At 53.1% G+C, this 22,497-nt stretch overlaps 1 protein-coding gene across 5 annotated transcripts in view; it reads right to left on the bottom strand.

Annotated features, from left to right (window-relative positions):
- KCNAB2 (potassium voltage-gated channel subfamily A regulatory beta subunit 2) overlaps positions 1-22,497 on the bottom strand; it is a 96,027-nt gene that overhangs the window by 61,129 nt on the left and 12,401 nt on the right. Inside the window, exon 1 of one of the 5 annotated variants that reach the window (XM_070385120.1) lies at positions 15,713-15,835. The exons of 2 other annotated variants lie outside the window; for them this stretch is intronic. The gene's annotated coding sequence lies outside the window, so the exon portion shown is untranslated. Of the gene's footprint in view, positions 1-7,913; positions 8,045-11,495; positions 11,993-15,712; positions 15,836-22,497 lie in introns of those variants that run through there. 2 more of the 5 variants (XM_070385119.1, XM_070385117.1) reach the window with 2 other exon arrangements.

The raw sequence follows: 22,497 nt of genomic DNA, 5'->3' as shown, positions 1-22,497 counted from the left end.
CACAAAGGCCTGTTCATACTTTCTCATGGGAGCAAAGAGAAGACATGCTCTGAGCCCAAGAGGAGAGATGCTGAGTCAGTCCCAGCTCTTACCCTTTGCAGGCTGAGCTGAGTGACGACAGGGAACCTAGAGGGTCAGGAGACTCCAAGTGTGGACAGTCTTCTCTACAACTTATTATTTTGAAAACTTTCAAACATCAGACAAATTGTAAAAGCTCAGAACAGCAGCAAACACCTATTGCCCTTCATCCTACTTCCCCATGGTCCACATCTGCTCCGTTTGCCCGCACTGCCTCCCCGCCCCCTTCCTCCTCCCGCTTCCTTATGTCTTCTCCCCCCTCTTCACACAGTTTTTTCCTGAACCATTTGATAGTTGTGATCTCATGCACGTCAACCCTTAGCACTGCAGCAAGCATCTTCTGAGAATAAGAATTCTGTCTTACATAACCCAATACCAGGATCATGACTAAGGCAATTAACTCAGTACCACCCCATATAGGTGGCTCAGTGGAAAAGAATCTGTCTGTCAATGCAGGAGACATGGGTTCAATCCTTGGGTTGGGAAGATCCCCTGGAGAAGGAAAGGACAACCCACTTCAGTATTCTTGCCTGGAAAAATCCCATGGACAGTGGAGCCTGGTGGGCTTCAATCCATGGGGTTGCAAAGAGTAGGACATGACTTAGCAACAACAACAATTTGATATGTAGCCTATATTAAAATGTTCCTCATTCTTCAAAAAAGAAGAAAAATCTCATATAAACAACCATCTCATATAAACAACCTAATTTACCACATAATAAAAGAATTAGAAAAAGAACAAACAAAATCTGAAGTCAGCAGAAGGAAGTAATAAAGATCAAAGGAGAAATAAATAAAATGGAGATTAAAAATTTCCCAATGATTCCAAAATATATTCTGTAGCTTAAAAAATTCCAGAATCCACTCAAGGTTCATAGACGGCCTCAGTTATTTCTCTCCTGATCCCTCACCACCCCCACTCCCACCATCATCGCTGTTTTCATTTTTGCTTTTCATGGTATTGAGGTTTTTGCAAAGCTCAGGCCGTGAGTCCTGCAGTTGGCCCCATGGTTTGCATTTGTGACTGCAGCCTGATGATTAGATCTGGCTAAACTTTTGGCGAGGTGTGTCTTTCTGGCGAATCTAAACAGGACGCACACGTGTGTTTGCCCATGATGGGCAAGCCAGGTTCTGTCACTTGGTTAAGACAGCTTCTACCTGGCGCGGTGCACTCCTTCCTTCATAATTACCCGGTAACCACAAGGAGGCCTCTCTGAGGCTGCGTGAGGATCCACTTCCCCTGCAACCTCTCACTGTAAGTGTTTTCCCCTTCAGTTTTCCCAGAAAGGCTGCTATGCATCCGGTTAAGCGGCATAGATGACATGAGGGCTGGAGGCCGAATTTAAATGGGAAGAAAACACAAACACAGACTCCTGCAGGTCTCAGGCTGTCATCAAAGCTGCAACCCCAGGCAGGCCCTAATGGTCAGACTCTTTCAGGGACTTGACTGAGGGCCCCAGAGCGGCGGGATTGGCCCTGAGACTTGGGCTGACAGTCTTCTGGGCAAGTGGACCCATGACATGATTTTAAACATGGACACGCGCACTGACACCCACAGAGGGAAAGCCCCAGAATAAACTGGATGAACTGGGCAAAAAGTCCAGGGTCACAGCAGACCACGGTGAGGCACCCTCGACTAGGACACACGAACTCTCTCTTCAAGCCTCAGTTTTCTCATCTGCAAAATGGGTGGCTGGCCTATAAGACCCTCAATTTCTCTGGTGCAGCTCAGAATAAATGACTATATTATTCTGGGGGCTGATATCCCTGAGGGTGTCCAATTCAGAGCTGGAAGTGGCTCCTTCTCTCTCCCTCTTTCTCTGATCCTTCACCCCCAGCATTAAAGATGGAATCTGACTTCTCAGACTTGATAAGAGCTACTTGCACAAGAGGGAAGAATTCAGTGCATCCATGTGAGAGAAGAAAAAGAATTCACAGTAAAGCCAAGAAACCATAAAGTTCAGACCAAGCCAGTGAGTCGAGAGATGCTTTCTGATTGAGTCTGATTGGCGGACCACCTGCTCTGGTTTCTCAGATGTTCTGGTTGATGAGCTGGCATCTGATTTGCATAGAAGGAGGGAATGAGGGTCTAGGAGACTGAGTCATCAGTCTCCATGGCTCACTCCTCCCATAAACAGGTCTTTTGGTGAGTGACTCTGCCACTTCCCCCAAACATGCATGCGTGCTTGCGTGTGCTTGCACACACACACACACACACACACACACACATGCTCAGGCCAGTGGAGAATGAGCAGAATGACGAGGTGTCATCTCTAGCCTCAGCCATAGGAGACTTGCATTGGAGTCTCTGCAATTGTCATGGACGAACCTGCCCGAGACAACTCCCACCACCTCTGGCCCAAAGAGGCCAGGCTCCCATGCAAGAGCCACCTGACCTTAACTGGGCATCGCCAGCTGCCCTGTGATGTGGAGCTGGCAGCACCAGGAACGCACTGGCCTGCCACGAGGACTGTTATCCAGATGGTGAATGGACCTTTAACTTTAGCACTGCTGGCAGCATATTCTGCTGTGCTTTCATATTCAGGGTCATTCTTGTTGAACTAAATTATAACGCCAGTGGGTGACCGGGAGCTACTTCTAGTCACTGGAAAAGGAGGTCAGGCTGTCTCTCTACCGTAGACTCTGGAGCCCAAAACTTGGGTGATGAGAACCTTCATGTAAGTGAGATTTCTTGATGTGAAGTTAGCCCTTTGAGCTTTGGAGAGGGTGCATGCATGCTAAGTCACTTCAGTCATGTCTGACTCTTTGTGATCCCATGGACAGTAGCCTGCCAGGCTCCTCTGTCCATGGGATTCTCCAGGCAAGAATACTGGAATGGGTTGGGATGCCCTCCTCCAGGGGATCTTCCTGACCCGGGGACTGAACCCACGTCTCTTGTGTCTCCTGCATTGACAGGTGTGTTCTTTACCACTAGCGCCACCTGGGAAGCCCTTCTGGAGAGGGTAACTGTTTCTAAATCGAAATCTTGCTGGAGGGATTTAGTGGTGGTTTAGTGGGTAAGACTGTGCTCCCAATGCAGGGGGTCTGGGTTCCGTCCCTGGTCAGGGAACTAGATTCCACACGCTGTAACTAAGATCTGGTGCAGTCAAATAAGTAAATAAATAAAAATCAGTATTAAGAAAGAAAGAATCCTGCAGGAGCCTATTCACGTTTCCACCTTCTTTTAGGGCTGGGTGGGTGACCCGGCTCCACTCTGAGTAACCATTCCAGGTGTTGGGGAGGGAGTCGAGGCCCAGTTGGGGTTCAAATCTGCCCCTCGGTTTGAGCTGTAACTGCCCTTTATTGGTATCTGGCCTTGGGCAAGTCTCTCAACCTTCCCAAGCGTCAGTTTCTCCATCTGTGAGATGGGATGGTAAGAGGAGTCGGAGAGGAGCTGATGTGTTAGCAGGTGGGGTGAGCAGTCAGGGCCTCGGGGGCTGGGATCTGCCTGTGCGCAGCCTGGCTGAGGGAAAGTGCTGCCCACGCCCGGAAAGTCTGAGATCACAGCTCCTTCCTGAACATTTGCACTCTGAGCCAACGGCAGGTGATGTGGTTCTTCCACAGGTATGTCCGTCCTAGCAGCAGCCTGCTCCCGGGCAGCGGTCCTGCCTTCCAGAAAAATCACTTTTCAGGGTCCTCAGACTCACTACAACTCTTTTCCTTTGCTGCCTCTTTCCCTTGCTCTCAGAAGTCTTCTCATCTTTTTCACTTTTCCAGAAAAAGTCTCATTGCTTATGGAAGAGACCATGGGCAGCTGTGACTCAGTGCCATGGTGGGGGGCCAGCTGGGGCTGCCCCCTCATTCTGGACCACCCTGGAAGCTCAGAGGGTCCAGAAGGCTGGGCCCTAGTTCACTGAGGTCTTAAGTATGATAACACGGTATCAGTTATCTATTGCCACATGACAAGGATTAGTGGCTTACAACAACAAACGTTTCTCACATAGCTTTGGAATAAGGAGTCCGGGACTGACTTGACTGGGTGGTTATGGCTCAGGGTTTTTCCTGAGGCTGCGGGCAGGATGTCAGCTGGGGCCACAGTCTCATCTGAAGGCTCCTCCTCTTTTTTCTTGCCTCACCATGGGATCTTAATTCCCTGGTCTGGGACTGGACCCTGGCCCTTGGCAGTGAGAGGTCAGAGTCCTAACCACTGGACTGCTGGGGAATTCCCTTGAAGGCTCCTCTTCTTAGATGTCTCCTGGATGAGGCCGTGCACAGGATGAGTCCTGTACTCCCTGGATCTCTCAGGTAAAAGCAGTTGGCTTCCCCCAGGGCAAGGGATGGAGAGAGAGATGCTGCTGTGTCTTACCTGACTGAGACTCAAGAGATGTGTCTATGGGTCATAAAGTGAAAGAAAGTGAAAGTGAAGTTGCTCAGTCGTGTCCGACTCTTTGCAACCCCATGGACTGTAGCCCACCAGGCTCCTCCGTCCATGGGCTTCTCCAGGCAAGAATACTGGAGTGGGTTGCCATTGCCTTCTCCAGGGAATCTTCCCGGCCCAGGGATCGAACCCAGGTCTCCCGATTGCAGGCAGACGCTTTAACCTCTGAGCCACCAGGGAAGCCAACCCAAATATGACAGAGGGTGTGAGGACCAGAAGGTGGGGCCCCTTGAGGCCATCTTGGTGGTTCACCATGGAGACACCAGTAATGGACTCTTCCTTGCCCTTACTCAGTCCTCATTTTCCGTGCCTTTCCATACTGTTCATAGGGTTCCTGCAGCAAAATACTGGAGTGGTTTGCCATTCCCTCCTCCAGTGGTCCACGTTTTGTTGGAATTCCTCACTATGACCTGTCTGTCTTGGGTGGCACAACAAGACTCATAGCTTCATTGAGTTATGCAAGTCCCTTTGCCACAACAAGGCTGTGATCCCAAGGCTCAAGAAGGCTGAGTGCCAAAGAATTGATGCTTTCAAATTGTGGTGCTGGAGAAGACTCTTGAGAGACCCTTGGACAGCAAAGAGATCAAACCAGTCAATCCTAAAGGAAATAAACCCAAATATTCTTTGGAAAAACTGATGCTGAAGCTGAAGCTCCAGTACTCTGACCACCTGATATGAAGACCCGACTCACTGGAAAAGACCCTGATGCTGGGAAAGATTGAGGGCAGGAAGAGAAGAGAGTGACAGAGGATGAGATGGTTGGATGGCATCACTGACTCAATGGACATGAATCTGAGCAAACTCTGGGATATGGTGAAGGACAGAGGAGCCTAGTATGCTGCAGTCCATGGGGCTGCAGAATCCAACACGACTGAGTGACTGAACAACAGCAACATTTCCCCTGAGACCACAGGGATGTTGGCTCCAACAGGGTAGGGGGCGTCACTTCCTGTGCTCACTGATTGTCCCAGCAGCATCAGGTACACGGAAGATGCTCTGTGAGTACTGACTGGGGGACCAGGGAGAAGCTCATGGTGCCTGGGTGTGATGGGCATGTGACAGGTGTTGGGTGATCTCCCTGGAAGCTCAGGCCTCAGGGTTAGAACTCAAGTTCCTGCTTCTCAAACTGATGTCATTTTGCATGCTGCTTCTCGAACCCTGGAAATCCTTCTACCAAAGCCCCGAGGTATCGCTCTGACTGTGACACAGCACAAAACCACTGTCTTTTACAGGCCCAGAGCCTGCGGGAGCCACGAGGGCCACAGGGCGCCTCGAGAAGAGACAGGAAGAGGTGTAACTGCTTGAAACCACACAGATCCGGAAGGGCGCTTGTGCAACTCCCCTTCCTCTCTCTCGCAGAAGCTAGGAGCCCCAAGATGGGAGACAACTCCTCCCCTACGAGCAAGATGGGCAGCAAAGGGCGAGAGCTACCGAATGTGTGTGCACTTGAGGTGTCCACTGAGCTCAGGGAGTCATTGTGGGGACAAGCAGAGGGCCCTGCTTGCCAGAAGGGGCTGGAGGTTAACAACACCACTACCAAACAGCACCATCCAGATCTTGCTGAGTCAGATGGAGTTCATGGGAAGAACGGTGCAATCTTTATTAGGGGCTGGGGGTCACAGCCAGGACACCCTGCTGTTTGCCAATGAGAACCTCAGTCTCTCCTCTCAGCTCCAGAGGCCTGAGCCGGGGGGATGGGTGGCACGGTGATCCCTCCAACCCAACACTTCATAGCATGGACCACGTGTGGTCAGACAACAGTGGAGAAATCTGGACCCGTCATGGAGCCCAGGGGTAAGACTGCCTGATAGCATCTGTTCACATGTCTGATCAGTGCCCCATTAAGAATTCCTTATCAAGATCACAGACTAAAAGTTTCCATTTTTTCAGAGCAACCTTCAGATGCCTGTTCCCTGATTACAAATGGGTCAGTCAGCATAGAGCCGGGGCTGGACTGTTTCAGGGAGAGTTCCTGCTCATATATAATTAGTGCCATGATAAAAAAGATTACAGTCCCCAAACCCACCTCTCCCAAAGCAACGATGAAAGGCCTTTCGCCTAGTGCAGACCACCCAGGTCCACACCCACTGCTTATGCACCTGCTGGCTGGGTGCTTTCCACCTGAGGTGAAGCCTCACTGTGGCTCCTGGGTATGTCCCAGCTGGACATAGTGATGGCAGGTTGGGGGTCAGCAGCCAAAGGCCCTCAGCCTTGGGGACACCCTGGGAGGGGATGGAGGCTTGGCTCACGGGGTGGGGGGCTCATCTCTCGGCCATGGCTCCCCCAGCACCATCCAGATCCTGGTGACCACAGGTGGAAGGGTGTGGTCACTTGATCCTGGGAAGAGGGGCCTTGGTACTCTACAGACCATGTGAGCTGCAGCGGGTCAGGGCAAGATGCAGGAAACAAAACCCCACACATGCTCTGGAATCTCCATAACCTTGCCTGAGTGCCCAGGCCAAGGCATTCCCATGGTCATTCATTCAGCAACTATCAGAGCCTTCCTGTCCCAGCCCAGAAAGCTCAGGGTCTCCTTCCCACCTGCTGCCCTGGCCTCCCACAGTGACCACAGCCTGCATCGATATCCTGCTGGGGCCCAGAGTGGAGAGAAGAGCAAGGTGGGGGAGGGAGGTACTGAGTGGCTGAACTTTTCCGGGCCCGGAGGAGGCCCCTTAGGCTCCAGGGAGCTTGCCTTGTGCCTCCTCCACGTGGTGACCACGGGTGCTCTGCCAGGACAGACCTGAAGGGCAGGGAAGGAATCCAAGGGATCCTCCTGCCACCCACTCTTGCCCTGAACTCTGCCCTCCAGGAGAGGGGAGGGATGGGGCCCCTTTCATCATTTTTAAGGCAGGACCCCTGCTCCTTCTGACTGTGAAACTACTCTCTACTCAGAGATGGGAACCCAGGTCTGGGGTTGTGGTCAAGGGGGTTTCTGGAGACAGCAGACTGGCAGGCTCCTCTCCAGGAGCTGCTGGGGCCACTCGGCAGCTGCCCCCTCACCCCCCAGGCCCCACAGAGGAGGCCCTGCTGCGCCCTTGATCTCTGGCAGCTCCTTGACGGGGCGATGAAAGCAGAAGCCAGCCACCCGGGAGGTAGAGCTGTGTCAGACACCTCCCCTGGGTGCCACATGCCGCGCCCCACCAGCCCGCCCGCCGCCCAGCAGTCACTGGGTCAGAGGAGGCTTGCCAGTCTCTCCGGGGTGGGTAGGGGGGGACACCTGCAGCTGCTGTGACAGCTGGTCACGTGGGCTCCGCCTGAGTCTAGCAGGGAGTCCACAGGGGCAGCTCCCACCCCGGCTGTAGCCAGTCCTGTGGGAGTGCAGGGCCCAGGGCACTGCTGGGCCGAGGAACCCTGGAAGTCAAGGGAGCACCCCAACCCTGCAGAGGGAGGTGGGGTGCTGTCCCCTCAAGCACAGAACCCATCCTGGGAAGCAGAGTCCCCAAAATGCCCCGAGTACCTGCTCTCGGGTCAAAGTGGCCGGAGACAAGAACATCTTGGTGTGTACGACGTGGAAGGTGAACACGGCGGGACCACGGGCCAACCAGGAAGCTGGTGGCGTGAGCGACAATGCGGAGGATGCTTGGCGAGACAGGGTGTGGCTTCTAGTCCCAGGCGTGTCCTGAGGAGGGCCCCAGACAACCCGGGGGGCCCCTCTCTGCCAGGGGGTGGGGACAGATATACAGCCAGGCAGCCACCAAGCTAGCTCTGGGGCTGTTAAAAAGAGTTCCTGCTTATTGGTGCCAGCTTTGTGCCAGGGCTGGGCTACACACCTTCTACCCTCGTCTCTTCATTTGATTGTCCCCATAGCCCTGGGTGGGGGGGTTACTGCTTCATGGATGATGACCCTGAGGGTCAGAGGTCAGGCCTATGGCCAGGATTCGAACCCAGGACTGGGCTGATTCCAGAGCTGCGCTCTGAGTCAGGGACTGCTAGGACGCCCTCCCGGGGGGACAGGGAATCTGGGCAGGAATCTGCCTCTCACTCACCTCCCAGTCCTGGTCCCAGCACTGTGCCAGGACACAGCAGGTGCCTGCAGGTGATGTGGGGGTGGGGCAGCCTGGGAGGACAGGTGAGGGGGATGCCCCTTCCTGGGGGGGCAGGGAGGGGAGAGCCAGAGGGAGGGTGTGGATGGAATGTTCCATCTGTGCTGCGCTGCATCTGCAGCCCCAGACATGGCCTATCACCTGCCCAAGCACAGATTCTCTCCCCCGCCCCCCAAGTGGGCCCCCCTGTGCCCCAGGGGTGGGCACGGGGCTCTGAGGCTGCTGAGGGAGTTGGCTGCTACAGTCCCGGCAGGATTAAGACACAGAAGGGGTGATGGAAAACAAAGGGGAAAGAGAAGGGAGAAGTAAACAGCCTGGGGGGGGGGTATTGTGGGGAGAACAGGAGGGAGAGGAGTGGGGAGGGAGAGCAAAGAGAAAAAAAGAGAAGCCCTGGGGAGGGGTCAGGGAGGAGAGCCCCCTGGCTGAGTATCCCCATCACACACAGCCCTTGCTGCTTTAACTCTCAAAGGTGGGGGTACCTTTACAGTCAGGACTCTAGGCCCTAGAATATTAAATGTTACTCAAGGCCACCATAGCCTGCCAGGCTCCTCTGTCCTTGGGATTCTCCAGGCAAGAATACTGGAGTGGGTAGCTACTTCCTTCTCCAGGGGATCTTCCCGACCCAGGGATCAAACCCAAGTCTCCCGCATTGCAGGTGGATTCTTTACCGTCTGAGCCACCAGGGAAACCACAGTGAGTCAGGCCTCAAACCACAGCTTCTTTTGTGGCCCCTAAGACTAAATAGTTTTTCTTCAAGCATCTGCCAATGCTTCTTCAAGAGATTCCTTTGGAAGTGGGAGGGCAGGCGACCGCTAAACACTGGGCTTAAAGTTCAGGATACTTCATTTAGTCTCCAGGGCTTCTCTGTGGACCCGTTTGAGCCATAGATTTGAGCTGGATCAATAAACATGACAGAGTTGCTGAGTGGCCCACTGGCCACCCACGGGCCTCACTTCCTGAGTCATCTTCCAGCTGGTGAGGCTGGGACACAGTCTATCAGCAGAATCCTGGTTGGCGGGTGGGGTTCAAGGAAATGTTGCTTTTTTTGTGGAAAGGGAATCTTCTGGAATTTTTCTTCCTCATGAGGAGGCTGCCTCCTGAATTCTGCCTCTGTTTTTTTTTTTCTTTTTGGCCGTGCCTTGTGGCATGTAGGATCTTAGTTCCCTGAGCAGGGATCTAGCCTGTGCCCCCTGCGTCAGGAGCACATGGAGTCTTATCCATGGACCACAGGGAAATCCTCTGCCTCCATTTTCAGCACAAGGGGTGATTCAGGGTGCTCGGCGTCTCAGGCTGGGGCAGGGGGCAGGAGGTGGCCTGCATGGGGTAACCTGCAGCAAGTCATCTTGTTCTGTGCCCCCAATCTGACCACAGACCAAAGTGGAGTGCCAGGCAGGTCTTGAGAGTGTCTCAAGTATGCTCTTGTTAAGGGCAGACCTCACAGGGGTTCCAGCTGTGTTCACAACTTAAGGAGCAAGCGCTGAATAGATCCGCTTCATGGTAAGTCACGTTTCTTTGGGTCAGGACCCTGGGAGGCAGGCACATCCCCCAAGTGTAGTGGGAGAACTGGGTTCACAGGTCCTGTTTGCTCCCAAGGTTGAGAAGGACAGAGTCAGTCCAGGGCTCTGGAGACACACACATTCCTCTGCAAAGCCCCCATGTTGCTGAGCCACACATACCTCCACCTGTGGGGAACTCTAAGCAGATTAGTTCTCTGGGGACAACAGAAATGATGAAAAAGGTCCTTTTTTTTTTTTTTTTTAAATGAGGAGTTGAAATCTGCATCCTTGTAACTTCCACCCACGGGGTCCACTTCCGCTCTCCAGCCTCTGAGCTAAGAATAGTTTTCACGTGTTTTAAGTGGTTGGAAGAAAAACAAGAGGAGAATATTTCATGGGACATGAACATTATATAAAATTCAAATCTCAGTGTCCATGAATAAACTTTCATTGGTGCAGAGCCATGCACATTCAGCTGCCATAACAAATGCCACATGTGGTGGTGGGGGGCTGTCAATGGCAGACATTTTTTCCTCCAAGTTCTGGAGCCTGGAAGTCCCAGTTCCAGGTGTGGGCATATTCAGTGTTTGCTGAGGACTCTCCTCCGACCTTGAGGATGGCCGCCTTCTCCCTGTGTCCTCAGAGGCCGAGAACAAGCTTGCTGTGGTCTTTTCTTCTTATAAAGGCACTGAACATGGGACCCCACCCTGACCTCATCTAAACCCAGTATCAGTTGTTATGTCCAATTCTGTGACCCCATGGACTGTAGCCTGCCAGGCTCCTCTGTCCATGGAATACTGGAATGGGTAGCCATGCCCTTCTCCAGGGGATCTTCCCAACCCAGGGATTGAAGTCAGGTCTCCTGTGGTGCTGGTAGATTCTTTACTGATTGAGCCACCTCCCAAAGATCTCAACTCCAAAGAGTATCCCATTGGGAATTAGGGCTTTAACATCCCCAGGTGGGGCTAGTGGTAAAGAATCCACTGCCAATGCAGGAGACACAGGTACAATCACTGGGGTTGGAAAGAACTCCTGGAGGAGGAAATGGCAACCCACTCCAATATTCTTGCCTGGATGAACTGATGGACAGAGGAGCCTGGCAGCTGCGGATGAACTGATGGACAGAGGAGCCTGGCAGCTGCAGTCCATGGGGTCGGAAAAAGTCAGATATGACTGAGCGACTGAGCACTTTCCTTCATATGAATTTTGGGGGACACAGACATTCAGGCCAGAACACTAATTCACATATCAGCTATGACTGCTCTCACATCGTGTGGCAGAGCTGAGAAGCTGGGACAGAGGCTGCACAGACTGCAAGGCTAAAATGCTTACTTTCTGGTCCTCTGTAGAAAAGGTTTGAAGAGCCCTGTTTTAGGAGTTACTGAGGCGACACCTCCCTCCTTGAGCAAAGGGGCTTTGGGCAACCTTCACACACACCCTTTGGAGGCACAGACCCCCTGCCCCCAGCAGGACTCCACCCCCATCACTGTGAGCACACACCTGTTTCCTGGGTCCACGTCTCGGGCAGTACCTCTCTCCACGTGGTGCTTCAGTTGAGTGAGGTCACCGTAGAAAGCGCTCAGCCAGGCCCCCATGGGAGCTCTTGGTCCCTGTTCATCTCGTGCGGTTAGGTGAGTTTGGATGGTTTGGTGGTTTTCAAGCCAACTCTGGGATTCTGTTGAGTTTTTAGCATATGAGATAGCAACCTCCTCTCTGGGGATTGGACGCTAATCCAGTTTAATAACTGATACCCAGAAGCAGAGTCATCTCAAAGGCGGTGTGATGTGCAGCATCTTGCCCGGCTCTATTCAAAACCTCTCTTGGGGAGGGGGGGCAAATGCAGGAGGTGTATTTGTCAATGCTGGTGGCTGGAGGGGCCCCAGGTCATGGTTTGGGGGATTCCTCACTGGTGCACACTAGCTCTCCATCCTGTAGTCCCCACCCAGGTCATGTCAGGAGTGAGGGGTCTCTTGGAGGCGTCACAGAAATGCAAACCTTCACGGTTGAAAAGCTCCTTGTGGTTTTTCTTCTCTTCCTGGGAGATAACCTTCCTGGTGACGTGTTATGCAAACTTTCCAAGTGCTCCACACAGGCCATGAGAAAACGCCTACTCAGAATGATGATTGGGCACTACAGTCTGTCTAAAGGGTCCTTTCCTTCCCAAGTGGTGGACGTGTTGCAAGGCTCAAGGTTTGAAAGGACTCCGTGTGACTCATGGAGTGGGAGGTGGGCCCCAAGGACATCACAGGAAAGAGGACCCCCAAGAGGGCCTGCTCTGCCTTGCCCTGTGGGGGCCCACCTGTTCCTCCCCCTCAGATGTCTGGGGAATAAAGCAGGGAGGGTGGCTAGCAGGTGGGGCCCAGGGCTTTCCTGTGGCTGTTAACCTTCGGGGTCTGAGGTTAATCATGTGACTCAAATGTGTCTGCCCCAAAGATGTTCCTTGCATGAGAGAAAGCAAATTACTGCAGAATCTTTTTTGACTCAAACGACATCTCCAAAGCCCTAACCAACATCAGCAATCTGAAACACCACCAAACAAACCCCCATTGTTGGGAGATGTCTTTTGATGGATTGGATACCCCTCTGGATGTTGGAGCATCTGATGAAAGACATCTATGGTGGGGACCAAAGCCTGTGCAGCGAGGGGCCAGAGGGCGATATTTTGGGCTTTGTGAATCTCTGCCCTGTGAAAGCAGCCAGAGACAATTTGTGAATGAGAGGGTGTGGCTGTATGTCAATAAAACTTTATTTATAGGGATTTCCCTGGCAGGCCATTGGTTAAGACTCTGAGCTTCCACTGCAGGGGACATGGATTCCACCCCTGGTTGGGGAAATAAGATTCCGTTTGCCAAGAGGCATGGCCAAGAAAAGAAAAAACAAACAAAAAACTACTAAACCTTTACCTACAAAAACAGGGACTTTTCCTGGTGGTCCAGCAGTTAAGACCTCACCTTCCAATGGAGGGGATGTGGGTTTGATCCCTGGTTTGGGAGCTAAGATCCCACATGCCTCTCGGCCAACCTCCCCCCCCCCCAAAAAAAACATAAAACAGAAGCAATATTGTAACAAATTCAGTAGACCTTAAAAATGGCCCACATCAAAAAAATTAAAACAAAAAACAAAAAACAGGTGGTAGGCTGGATCTGGCCCTCGGGTCATAGTTCGCAGAACTTTTATCTCTAAGGACTGAGGCTGAAGCTGAAGCTCCAATACTGTGGCCACCTGATTCCAAGAGCTGACTCATTAGAAAAGACCCTGATGCTGGGAAAGATTGAGGGCAGGAGAAGGGGACAACAGACGATGAGATAGTTGGATGGCATCACCAACTCAATGGACATAAGTTTGAGTAATCTCCAGGAGTTGGTGATGGACAGGGAGGCCTGGTGTGCTGTAGTCCATGGGGTCACAAAGAATCGGACACAACTGAGCGACTGAACAACTATTAAAAGAGGTGACATCCACCAAAAAAAGATGGAGTGTGGATCCTTACAAGATCCATGGCACTCGCAGCTCTGCTCTGTCCTTTTGTAGGGACATTCTGGTCAGGAAGGGGACCCCCTCACTTATAGATGACTTTCATGCTGCCTGCTGGCCAAGCCTGTGCCCCCACTGCCTAGTGGGGTGCTGGGGAGGAGGGGAGAAGGCACAGAGGCACTGTGCCCCCTGAGTCCTCATTAACCTCTTTTACTTTGCTAGTAATTCTGATTTATCATTGGACTGCAGGCCTGATTAATCTGTTCCTAGTAATACACGTAAAGCCTCCCTCCTAACCGCTCGCCAGGGACAGCTGGCCACTGTTGCAGGCTGCTGCCTCTGATGTTGACTATTTTTGGTTCCTCTTCTTGCCTCATTTATTTTTGATTTGGGTTGCTCACACAGACTGTATGTTCTCTTTCCCGCTCCTGCACTGAGATGAAATAAGTGTAGAATTTTAAAATCCTGCTCATGGTGCCTCAACATGGCACCTGGAAGGTGCCGTCGGAGGTGGGGCTGCCTGCCCTCGAGCTCTGGCCTGCAGCCTTGCGTCACTCTCCTCGACACAATGACCCGTACACTCCTGGGGAAGGGCTGGGCCTTCAGCACCCTGCATTGACACTGGGCTTCGAATAGCTTGGGGTCCAGGACACCTGAGTGCCCTCTGAGGGGTGTGGATGGAGAAGGTACCAGACGTGCACCTGAGCAGCATCCTTGACTTCATCCTTGGGCGAGGACCAGTCCAAGCTGCTGGGGACTGAGTGCCGAGGTTCGAGGAGCCAGGATAAAGGCTTCCATGTGCACTCATTCACTTAGCGTTCACCCCACACCCTGTGAGGCTCATACTGCTTATTACCCATCACTGGTGATGGCTGGGAAACTGAGGCTCAGGGTGGGTAAGTCAGTCTGGCCATGGCCCCCCAACAGCCCTGGGAGTCCCTCCTCTGAACCACAGCTCTGAGCTGTCCCCCAGAAGAGAGGAACAGTCAAACACCTCCTCCCTACAAAGGTGAGACAGCATGCTTTCCAGGGTGAGAGTAGAAAGGGTGGGGGGACAAAAGGCAGAGTCAGGCAGGAGGTCTCATTAGGAGACCATCGATGATCCAGGTGGGAGCTGGGGAGGCCCAGGCTGGGGTGGCCGGGTGACTGGTGGAGTTGGGAGGTGGAGACCAAAAAGCCAGCTCTTAGGTGGATGTGGGGCCTTAGAGGAAGGTGGGGGTGCAGGGTGACTCTCAGGTTTCTGCAGAAGAACTGCCAGCTCCTGAGATGGGGGAAGTGGTGGGGTGCAGCAGGTTGGGGGTGTTCTGGAGACTGGTGGTGGCTGCGTCCAGTCTGAGGAGTGCATGGAACACCCATGTGGGGCTGGGGTTCTCCTCCCCTCTCTTCTGTCACTGAGCCTTGGCAGGTGCCACCCCTCTGCCCAGGACACTCTTACTGTGTGTCCCCACTCAGATGTCACCTCTCCAGGGGCCCATCCATCATGTCAGCATGTGCATTTCCTGAGGAGCTTGTACCCTAACCTGTGGAGACACCACCTGGCTGTCCTCCAACCAGACGGTGAGCCCACAGGGCAGCCACTGGGTCAGTCTCATTCCCTGGGGAATCCTTTGTCCTGGGACATGGTGGTGCTGAACATGTGCAGGCAGGTCACACCCACTCAGCATGATCATGTGCTCCTTCTTCCTGCAACCTCAGCACCTCCTCCAAGGGGTTTCATGGTGGGAGAGTGCAGCCCACACAGGCCCAGGTTGGGACTGCAGGCCATCACTGGACTTGACAGTCTCTATCAGGTGTGGAGTTCCTGACCAGGGTGACCCTTGGTTCATGACGCATGTACAGAGGCAGGTATGCATGCATAGACATAGAGCACATGTATATGCATGTGAGAACATGTATATACACTTGCACACTATCTCTACCATCTCCACCTTCATCATCTCCACCAATTTCATGACCTTCACCGTCTTCACTTCCATCACTTCCACCACCTCCATCTCCACTCCCTCCGCCACCTTCATGTCCATTACCTCCACCACTTTCATCTTCATCACTTCCACCTCCACCACCTCTAGCACCTCTACAACTTCCACCTCTATCACACCCTCCACCTTCACCCCAGGCTGCCTCCGCTTCCTCCAAGCACTGCTATTTTGGAATCTCCCCTGCTGAACAATGCTCTGAGCTTAAGTTCTCACCTCCATGCCCATGAGCCCACAGATGCATCTCCATCCCACCCCTCTGACCTGAGGCCCAGGTTCAGAACCTTGGCTGCCTGTTGGCTCCATCCACATGGCTTCCCCTGGAACATTCTCTCTCTTGCCCATCTTCACTGCCAGCCTCGGGTTGTCCGCCTGTCACCAGAGTCCCATTCCCTGATGCTCCTGTACCTATGGTAGCCCCAACACCTGTTCCTGCCACTCCCCCTGGGGGAGCAACATCATCTGCTGGCAAAGTCACCCGCCTTGGGGTCCAATGCCATGGCTGCTTCTCCAGCCTGCCCCGGTCACCCCATACTATCACACTACAGCGGTTAACCAACAGTGGGGAGGCATTGACACTTTTAATTTCTAACACCTCTGTTATTCATATCTTCTAAATGACCTTCCTTGATGCCCCAAGAAGCAAAGAGCTGGGGCAGGTCTACTTGACTCCAAAGTCAACATTCTTAAGGCGACTTCCTGCCATTTTTTCCAGACTCTCAGATGATTCCTGGAGAAGAATGCTCTCTACAGCTTTCCGGTCTAAATCTTTGACATTCGAATACCAGCCCAGCCCCTGGGCACCCTCATCCCCAATAAAATCTCCCTCTCTTGCCTAAATCCAACTGGGGGATACAATGTACTACCCACCCCTCTTCCCCTTAGGCTTTCCAACCCCTTTTATTTACCTGAGCAGGGATGAGGAAGGACTTGTTAACTTGCCCTTGGAACATGAATAACCTTGGACCAGGTATTCCACCTGTGACCAGGGGAATGGGGATGATTGGAGGGGGAGGGGCAGGCAGCAATTCCCCAGTTCCCCGAAAACAATCGCTATGAGATCCCCAAGACAGGGATTTTTCAAAGTCTGTGTGTTCTGGTCATACTTCAGATAGTTCTTGAATCTAAAATTTATCTACTTATTTTTCTAGTGATCTCTAAATTATGACAAGTAATGTTGGCTTTCCCTTGATTGCAGGAACAGCGAGTTTCATTTCAAAATAAGCCTATTTAAGAAGAAAGTTTAACCATCTAAAAGAGAAACGCAAACTCAGAAACAGATCTGGCTGTGTGCACATATGACTCATAGCAGCAGATGAAAGGCCGGTGGCTGGAGTGTGGAAATACTTGCCAAAGACAGAGACAGGCAGACAGACAGAGAGACAGGGGGACCAGAGTACAGGAGAGACAGTGCTTCCTGAACCTGTGGCCTCAGAATCTCATCTCCGGAAGTCCCAGGAGGAGGTGCATAGACTGCACAGGGCAAAGTGAATTCTGGGTCAGCATGCAGTCCTTTCTTTTTTTTTTTTTAGAACTAATTTGAAATCCCCCTTTGTGAAAGTGTATCAGAGTTCCTCCCATTATAGGAAGTTTATCCAGACAGTCTAGGGAGAGACCAGAACCCCGGCAGGATGGAGCACTCCAGGCCAGCCCTGGGGAAGTGCTATAATGACGGCCTGGGTGCAGGATGTGCCTCTGAAGGTGTGTGTGTGTGTGTGTGTGTGTACACACACACAAGCACACATGTGCATACACACACAGACACACACACGGGCCCACTCTATCAGCCGGCAGCCCAAGGTCTGCTGTCCGTTCACATACCCTGTGAGATGCCAGGGAAGCCCTTTCCTCCCACCGCCTGTATGCTCCACCCTGGCCAGTCCAGGAAGGTGGCACCGAGCTCCACATGTGGAAGGACCTGCAACCTCATGGTCAATGTCCCAGACCAGCACCGAGCAGCCTCCTGCTGCTCTGAAAAGCAGATGCTCCACAGGGCCAGTGAAGACGAAGGACTCAGGTCTCCACCAGGTAGGCGGTGATAGCCACAAGGTCCTGAGAGCCATCTGGGTGACTCGGACATCCAGTCAGAGAACATTTCAAACATAGCCTCAGAGAGTGTGCCCCATACCTCTGGGGGGAGGCAGAAGGGCTGGGCCCGTTCCCACCTCCCCTGGGATGAAGTGTACCCAGGAGTGTGTTTGCTCTCCTCTCTCTCCTGCCTCAGTGGATCCTCCCAGAGTGATGGAGGAGGGGCTGCTCCCTCTGGGAAGCCAGGCCACAATCAATTCAACAGGCATCTCCCCACCAGGTAGCCCAACATGAAGCAGCCCCTTGGAGGAGGCTTGGGGTCGGGGGGCCCCACACAGTGTGAGATCTGAGTGGGGGTGTGCTGGGGGGCAGAGCTGTGTCCCCAACATTCCCCCACCCCTGCTCTCTTTTCATGATGAGAGCATCTCTCCCCCATTCTGGTGCCAGGAGCTTGTCCTTCAGGGGGAGAGGGTCTTAAACATAAAGAACAGTGGGACCAGAGAGCTCTGTCCCCTGTGCTGGCCACCATCAGGGGGACAGGGGCTTCCTGCTGCAGAACAGGGACTCAGCTGACTGCCTGGAGGGCCTTTCCTTGTGAAACCCAAGCCCTGCCCTTCATCCCAAAGAGAAAAAGAACTGCAGGTCTAAATGGCCCACCTCCAGGGTTCCCTCCCCACCAGTGCTGGTGAGAAGATCTGGGTGAGGCTGGACTCCCCCTGCCCTGCCACTCACCAGCTCCCTGGGGGGCGGTTGTGCAATCTCAGAGGACTCCAGGCAGCACCCAAGGGCAGAACTGAGCCCAGGGCACTCTGCGGCCAGCACGGTGCGCATCTCCAGTCGGTTGGCTGAGGCTGCAGTGCTGCGAGTACCTGGCTGGGGCGTCAGAGACAGAAGCTCTGCATCCACCTCTGAGCGAGATAATCAATGAACCCAAGAACTGTGGTTTCGGGGAGGGGGCAGGAGGTCCAAGCACACGCATACCCTTCCCCCAAGTGGTCAGACCAACAGTGAACCTGGTTTTCCCCATTCTTCAAAGGGCATCCTGAATAGAAGGGACAGAGAAATGTCTCCTCACCTATAACAGTGGACTGGGGTCTTTCCAGCTGAGTCAAGGTGGGAGGAAAACACAGAGTTGGGGGTAGGGAGGAAGGGCCACCCCCCCCACCCCCCCCCACCCCCCCGCCTCCTGCCGCCAGTGATCAGGGCTGCGATTCCTGCAGTGATTCAAAGCCTGACTCAGCAGAGACACGGGAGAGAGCAGAGGCGGTCCCAGCTCTCGGCAGGCGGATGGATGAAGCAGCTCCAAGCTGCTTCCCTGGTCGGGGGAGAGGGGTGGGTTTTTTAACTGCTTACCCCCCAGGATGGCAGCAGAAGGGAGAGGCTGGCATGCTGGTGTCCCCCTGACAGGCAGTCTCAAAGCTGGTCTCTCCAGTCTAAGTGGACGCATTGGCGCCCTCTTGTGCCACCAAGCAGTCCCTGGACACACAGTCCCCAGTCCCCTCCCCCAGTCATGCTGGAGTCTCTTTCTCTCTAGGGCTCTGGATGACCTGGGGCCGGGAGGCCTTGGGGAGTGGTGGGTGTTCTCACCTCACCCGCGGTGGTAACACTGAGGGGCTGGTGGTGGGCTGTGGGGATGGGGGCCGCCTACTTCTGGCCAGTGCTGCTCAGGGACCTCTGGCCACCGTGTCCAGCTAGCCTCTCCCCTGTACTTGGCACAGTCAGTGCCTGGCACAGCATGAGGCTGACTATCCGTGGCTGATCCCCGGAACTTTGCATGATCACACACACGGCGGTGCCGGACCCCTGGAATTCAGGTGGATTTTAATGGTGACCCTTAGGAGATGCTGGGGGATGGACCTTGTTGTCTTTTGTAGAAGGAATAGGGAGGCTGAGAAAAAGGCTGCTCGCCAGTGTCTGATGGATCCGACTAAACACTGTAGCATAAACTTGCCCCTCCCTGGGGAAGCACAGACTCACATCCTGAATATGGAGGCTCTCTGAATGCCTCCCATCTGCCCTTGATGGAACACGCTGTCCTGTCTCACCTGCTTACCCTGTCACCCACAGTTGAGCTCTGTGAGGCCTCCCCAGGCTGCTTGCCCACTGCTCTGAGGCCAGGAGGAGACTCTGCCCTCTAAGCACACTGGCAACTGTGGACAGGGTGACTCCATACTGGATCCCATTCCTCATCATGGGCCCCAGCTCTGGGTGCAACTGCTGGCTTTTCAGTAGGGTGATCCAACTCAACCCAGCTCAACCCCAGGTCCACCTGCCACCCTTCCACTTTTGCCCCGTAGACAGTAACACCTGACATGCAGTCCCTCTCAACGACGAAGAATCAGAAGACCAGAAAGAAAACCACAGAGGGGGCTCTGGGGGCAGTGGTGGGAATCAGTGGCAGAAACCTGCTGTAGTGGCTCAAACCATGTCCCTGCCCATCAAAGAAGTGAAGTGAAGTGAAGTGAAAGTTGCTCAGTCGTGTCCAACTATTTGCGACTCCATAGACTATACAGTCCATGGAATTCTCCAGGCCAGAATACTGGAGTGGGTAGCCTTTCCCTTCTCCAGGGGATCTTCCCAACCCAGGGGTTGAAGCCAGGTCTCCTGCATTGCAGGTGGATTCTTTACCAGCTGAAGCCCAAGAATACTGGAGTGGGTAGACTATCCTTTCTCCAGCAGATCTTCCTGACCTGCCCATCAAAAGACATGTCAAAGTCCTGATCCCTGGTACAGTTGAATATGCCCTTCTGCAGCAAAAAGGTTATTGCACATATAATTAAGGCATGTTATCTTGGATTGGGGCTTCCTAAGTGGCTCAGTGGTAAAGAATCTGCCAGGAGACATGGATTTCAATCTCTGGGTTGGGAAGATCCTTGGAGGAGGAAATGGCAACCAACTCCAGTAGTCTTGCCTGGGAAATCCCATGGACAGAAGAGTCTGGTGGGCTACAGTCCACGGGGTCACAAAGAGTCGAACATGACTGAGCTCCTGAGCATGTGCAGGCACATCCTGGATTGACCTGTGTGTTAGTCACTCAGTTGTGTCTCACTCTTTGTGACCCCGTGGACTGTAGTCTGCCAGGCTCCCCTGCCCATGGGATTTCCTAGGCAAGACTACTGGATTAGGTTGCCCTGCCTTCTGCCAGGGGACCTTCCCGACCTAGGGATCGAACCCACGTCTCCTGCATCTCCTGCATTGCAGACAGATTCTTTACCACTAGCATCACTTGGGGCGGACCCTAAATCCAGTGACAGGTTTCCGTACAAGAGGAGAAGACACAGATGCAGAGAGGGAGGCATGGGACGGAGGCAGAGTTTGGGGTGATGCATCTACCAAAGCAAGGAGGGCCAGGGATGGCCAGTGACGCCAGATGTCGAGAAAGGCCTGGAGCAGACTCAGAGCCTCCACAGGGAACCAGTCCCGCAGGCACCTTGATTTTAGACTTCCAGCCTTCAAAGCGGCCAGCGAACAAACATGGCCATTTTGAACTCCTCCACTTGTGGTCATCTTCTCCAGGAGCCCTGGGAAGCAGACTCACCAGCCACCCTTGGAAACCCCCTAACCTTAGCAGGTTGTAGGTGGAAGCTGCTCTCTTCGGGGGTTGTGACCCTCTGCTGGGGCCCTGTGCCCCCAGCCCTGGTGCAGTTCCACACCTTGAGGGGAGTGGGTGTCTGCAGGCAAATTTCTGCAGCTCTCTTGCATTAGTGAATAGGCTCCTGGGGCTCTCCCCACTGTCAGGGGACTGTAAGAATAAACAACAAATGATTTCAAAGAGGATTACACTGCTGGGACCACATGACAGAGGCATGAAAGATTAATATCTTGCCCATGCAGCACTACACTAGCAATTCGAAAGCCAGCTTTACTCCATCTCATCCATTAAAGGCTCTGTTGAATTAAAAGGGATGCAAAAGGAAGCCATCAGGCACTGCGCCTTTGCAATCTTGTAATGAACAGGAAAAAAAATGCATTTTTAAATGAAAATACTCATTGAGGGTGAAGCTGTGAGGAAGCTACTCCAGTGAGGCGTTGCTGCTTTGGGGGTGTGCGGCACAATTTTCTCAGAAAGTTATCAGGTAATAGAGGCCCAGAGCCTGGGATCCAGAAATCCTACTTATATAAACATAACCTAACCATTCAAGGTCCGTCTAGTCAAAGCTATGGTTTTTCCATAGTCATGTATGGATGTGAAAGTTGGACCATTAAGAAGGCTGAGCCTCAAAAAATTGATGCCTTTGAATAGTGGTGCTGGAGAAGACTTCTTGACAGTCTCTTGGACAGCAAGGACATCAAACCAGTCAATCCTAAAGAAACTCAACCCTGAATATTCATTGGAAGGACTGATGCTGAAGCTGAAGCTCCAATACTTTGATCACCTGATGAGAGGAGCCAACTCACTGGAAAAGACCCTGATGCTGGGAAAGATCAAAGGCAGGAGGAAAAGCGGGCAACAGAGGATGAGATGGTTGGATGGCATCACTGACCCAATGGACATTAATCTGAGCAAACTCCAGGAGACAGTGAAGGACAGAGAAGCCTGGAGTGCTGCAATTCATGGGGTTGCAAAGAGTCAGACATGACTGAGCAACTGAACAACAACCATTCAAGAGGAAATAAACTTAGATGCACACCAGTGCTCATGATGGCACTATTGGGAAGGGTGAAAAATTGCTAAACCCCTAAGATCATGTTTAAGTGAATTATGGAAAAATGATGGGATGTGAGTCAGTTTCTTGCAGTGATGACTCCCTGTTGGGAAGGTGCTCAGGCAGTGATGTGAGTCAGGGAAGTGGAGAGCCCCACGATTCTGCCGGCAGGAGGGGAAAGCATCCAGGACATGGGGAGGGGGTCCCACCTCCCAACTGCATCACTGCTGACTCAGTGACCCCCTTCTGGTGGGGTGTTTGTGTGTATGAGGCAGGGGAAGACAGACTCTAGGGGTAGCACGGGGAGTCCCACATGGGGCTCTGCCAGCACCAAGCTGGGGGCTGGGCTGGGCCTTCTTGTGCTTTCCCCTTACC

This window comes from Bos mutus, chromosome 16 (genome assembly GCF_027580195.1).
Source record: "Bos mutus isolate GX-2022 chromosome 16, NWIPB_WYAK_1.1, whole genome shotgun sequence".
In the NCBI taxonomy this organism is placed as follows: domain Eukaryota; kingdom Metazoa; phylum Chordata; class Mammalia; order Artiodactyla; family Bovidae; genus Bos; species Bos mutus.
This window is presented reverse-complemented; position numbering and strand designations above follow the sequence as displayed.